Source organism: Macaca thibetana, chromosome 1, assembly GCF_024542745.1.
Source record: "Macaca thibetana thibetana isolate TM-01 chromosome 1, ASM2454274v1, whole genome shotgun sequence".
In the NCBI taxonomy this organism is placed as follows: Eukaryota; Metazoa; Chordata; class Mammalia; order Primates; family Cercopithecidae; genus Macaca; species Macaca thibetana.
The window spans coordinates 198,697,026-198,701,379 of NC_065578.1; the positions used below are offsets into that span (position 1 = coordinate 198,697,026).

Here is a 4,354-nt window from a genome sequence, read left to right on the forward strand (position 1 = left end):
AAACTCTACACTTTATTTTTCTTTTCCCCATGTTTCATGTCACTGATGTCGTAATTTACATCTTTTTATATTTTGTATCCATTAATAAATTATTATAGCTATACTTCTTAACACTTTTGTCATTTAACTTAGTTAAAAATAATTTACACATGTCAATACAGAATGAGAACATTCTTAATGTGATTATATTCTTAACTTTACAATGAGTTTTATTTTATTTATTTATGTCTAACTTTTAGGTTTAGTGGGTACATGTGCATTTTTGTTACATGAATAAGTTGCATGTCATGGGGATTTTGTGCACAGATAATTTTCTTTGCAATCTTGTCAGCATCTGTTGTTTTTTGACTTTTTAATAATAGCCATTCTGACTGGTATGAGAAGCTATCTAATTGTGGTTTTGATTTGCATTTCTTTAATTATTACTGATGTTGAGCATTTTTTATATGTCTTGTTGGCTGTGCTTATGTCTTCTTTTGAGAAGTATGTGTTTGTGTTCATGTCCTTTGCCCACTTTTTATTGGGGTTGTTTGTTGATTTGTTTAAGTTAAGTTACTTACAGATTCTAGATATTAGACCCTTATCAGATGCACAGTTTGCAAATATTTTCTCCCATTCTTTATGTTGTCTGTTTACTCTGTTAACAGTTTTTTTTTGTTTGTTTAATTTACTTGGCCCTGCTCAAAGCAGGACTTCAAAAAATTTGCTTACTAACTCACATCTGTTCCTCTTCATGGAAATCTTTAATAAAAGGCAAAAGATTTATTTGTTCTGAAGAGAAACCATAATGATAGTTTCCTCACTTGTCAGTTTTTGTTTTTGTTGCAATCACTTTTGGTGTATTTGTTATGAAATCTTTGCCAGTTCTTATGTCCAGAATGGTATTTCCTATGTTTTCTTCAAGGGTTTTTATAGTTTTAGGTTTTACATTTGAGTCTTTAATCCATCTTGAGTTGTTTTTTGTACATAGTGAAATAAAGGGGTCCAATTTTAATCTTCTGCATATGCTATTCCAGGATCATGTATTGAATAGGGAATCCTTTCCTTATTGCTTGTTTTTGTCGACTTTGTTGACGATCAGATGATTGTAGTTGTGCAGCTTTATTTCAGGGTTCTCTGACCTATTCCATTGGTCTATGTGTCTGTTTTTGTACCAGTACCATGATGCTTTGGTTACTATAGCCTTGTAGTATAATTTGAAGCTGGGTAGTGTGATGCCTCTGGCTTTTTTTCCCCCTAAAGATTGTTTTGAGTATTTTAACTCTTTTTAGGTTCTGTATATATTTTAGAGTAGTTTTTTCTAATGCTGTGAAAAATAACATTGGTTAGTGTTATAGGAATAGCATTGGATCTATAAGTTGCTTTGGGCATTATGACCATATTAACAATATTGATTCTTCTATCCATGAGCGTAGAATGTTTTTCCATTTGTTTGTGTTATCTCTGATTTCTTTCAGCAGTGTTTTGTAACTCTTGTTGTAAAGATCTTTTGTTGTAAAGATCTTTCGTCTCCCTGGTTAGCTGTATTTCTAGGTAGTTTTTTTTCCTTTTGTGGTTAATATGAATAGAGTTGTGTTCTTTATTTTGCTCTAAGCTTGAACATTATTAGTATGTAGAAATACTACTGATTTTTGTACATTGATTTTATATCCCACAAGTTTGTTGAAGTTTATCAGATCTAGAAGCTTTTGGACAGACACCACGGGGTTTTCCTAAGTATAGAATCATGTCATATGTGAAGAGAGATAATTTGAATTCCTCTCTTCCTATTTTGATGTTTTTTATTTCTTTCTCTTGCCTGATTGTTCTGGCTAGAACTTCCCAGTACTATGTTGAATGGGAGTGGTGAGAGTAGGTATCCTTGTCCTGTTGTGGTTTTCAAGGGGACTGCTCCCACCTTTTGCCTGCTCAATATGACATTGGTTTGGGTTTTCATAGATGACTTCTATTATTTTGAAGTATATTCCTTTGTAGCCTAATTTTTGTGGGTTTTTAACATGAAGGGATGTTGAATTTTATTGAAAGCCTTTCTGTGTCTGTTGAGATAATCATGTGTCTTTAGTTCTGTTTATGTGATGAATCACATGTATTGATTTGCATACGTTGAACCAACCTTGCTTTCCGGGGCTAAAGCTTACTTGATCATGGTGTGTTTTGATATGTTGCTGGATTTGATTTGCTAGTATTTTTTTGAGGATTTTAGCATGGATGTTCATTAAGGATATTGACCTAAAGTTTTCTGTTTTGTTGTGTCTTTGCCAGGTTTTGGTATCAGAATGATGCTGGCCTCATAGAATGAGTCAGGCATGAGTCCCTCTGCCTCAATTTTTTGGAATAGTTTCAGTAGGATTGGTATCAGCTCTTTTTTGTACATCTGCTAGAATTCAGCTGTGCATCTGTCTGGTCCTGAACTTTTTGGTTGGTAAGCTTTTTATTACTCATTTAATGTCAGAATTCATTATTAATCTGTTCAGGGTTCCCATTTCTTTTCCTGGTTCAATCTTGCAAGGTTGTATGTTTCAAGAAATTTATTAGTTTCTTACAGATTTTCTAGTTTGTGTGCTCAGAGATGCTTACAATAGTTTATAAAGATTTAAAAAATTTCTGTGGGATTGGTGATAGTGTCCCTTTTGTCATTTCTGATTGCATTTTTTTGAATCTTCTCTTTTCCTTTATTAGTCTAGATAGAGGTCTATCAATCTTATTTATTCTTTCAAAAAACAAATTTTGGTTTTATTGATCTTTTGTATGTTTTTTTTTGTGGTCTCAGTTTCATTAAGTTCAGCTGTGGTGTTGGTTATTTCTTTTCTTCTGTTAGTTTTGAGGTTGGTTTCTTCTATTTCTAATTCCTCTAGGTGTGATGTTAGGTTGTTAATTTGAGATCTTTCTAGATTTTTGATATGGGTGCTTAGCACATAAACTTTTATCTGAATGCTACTTTAGTTGTATCATAGAGATTCTGGTATGTTGTATCTTTCTTTTCATTAGTTTCAAGAAATTTCTTGATTTCTGCCTTAATTTCATTGTTTACCCAAAAGTCATTCAGGAGCAGGTTGTTAAACTTCCATGCAATTGTATGATTTTGAGAGATCTTCTTATATTAATTTCTATTTTTATTGTGCTGTGGTCCAAGGGTGTGACTGGCATGATTTTGATTTTTAAAAAATTTGTTGAGAATTGCTTTATGACTGAGCATGTGGTCAATTTTAGAGTATGTACCATGTGCAGATGAGAAGAATCTATCTTCTGCTGTTGTTGGGTAGTATGCTCTGTAGATGTCTGTTAGGTGGATTTGGTCAAATATTGAGTTTAGGTACCAAATGTCATTGTTAGTTTTCTGTTTCAATTATCTGTCTAATACTATCAGTGGGGTGTTGAAGTCTCCCTCCATTATCATGTGGTTATCTAAGTCTCTTTGTAGGTCTCTAATAACTTGTTTTATGAATCTGGGTGCTCCAGTGTTGGGTGCATATATATTAGGATAGTTAAGTCTTCTTTTTGAATTGAACCCTTTCCCATTATGAAATGCCCTTCTTTGATCTTTTTGATCATTATTGGTTTAAAGTCTGTTTTGTGTGAAATAAAATAGCAACCCCAGCTCTTTGTAGTTTTCTATTTGCTTGGTAGATTTTCTCTATCCCTTTACTTTGAGCCTATGGGTGTCACTGAATACGAGACAGGTTTCTTCAAGACAGTATACAGTTGGGTCTTGTTTCTTTGTCCAATTTGCCACCCTGTGCCTTTTAAGTGGGTCATTTAGCATGTTTACATTCAACATTAGTACTAGTGTGTGTAGATTTGATCCTGTAATCATGTTTTCAGGTTTTTTTTCATTTTTTAAAATTTTTATTATACTTTAAGTTCTAGGGTACATGTGCACAATATGCAGGTTTGTTACATATGTATACATGTGCCATGTAGGTGTGATGTACCTGTTAACTCTTCATTTACATTAGGTATATCTCCCAATGCTATTCCCCATTCCTCCCTCTACCCCACGACAGGCCCCAGTGTGTGATGTTCCCCACCCTGTGTCCAAGTGTTCTCATTGTTCAATTCCCACCTATGAGTGAGAACATGAGGTGTTTGGTTTCTGTCCTTGTGACAGTTTCTGTCCTGTTTGCTCAGAATGATGGTTTCCAGCTGCATCCATGTCCCTACAAAGGACATGAACTCATCCTTCCTTATGGCTGCATTGTATTCCATGGTGTATATGTGCCACATTTTCTTAATCCAGTCTATCATTGATGTACATTTGGGTTGGTTCCAAGTCTTTGCTATTGTGAATAGTGCCACAATAAACATACCTGTGCATGTGTCTTTATAGCAGCTCTTCGACATGCTGCTGAATTTG

General features: G+C 34.0%; 1 non-coding gene across 1 annotated transcript; it reads right to left on the bottom strand.

Moving 5' to 3' along the window:
• Positions 1-673: 673 nt before the first annotated feature.
• LOC126944418 (U5 spliceosomal RNA) lies at positions 674-791 on the bottom strand. Its single transcript, XR_007722052.1, has one exon. It is a non-coding gene; the product is annotated as a U5 spliceosomal RNA (small nuclear RNA).
• Between the last annotated feature and the right edge of the window lie 3,563 nt (positions 792-4,354).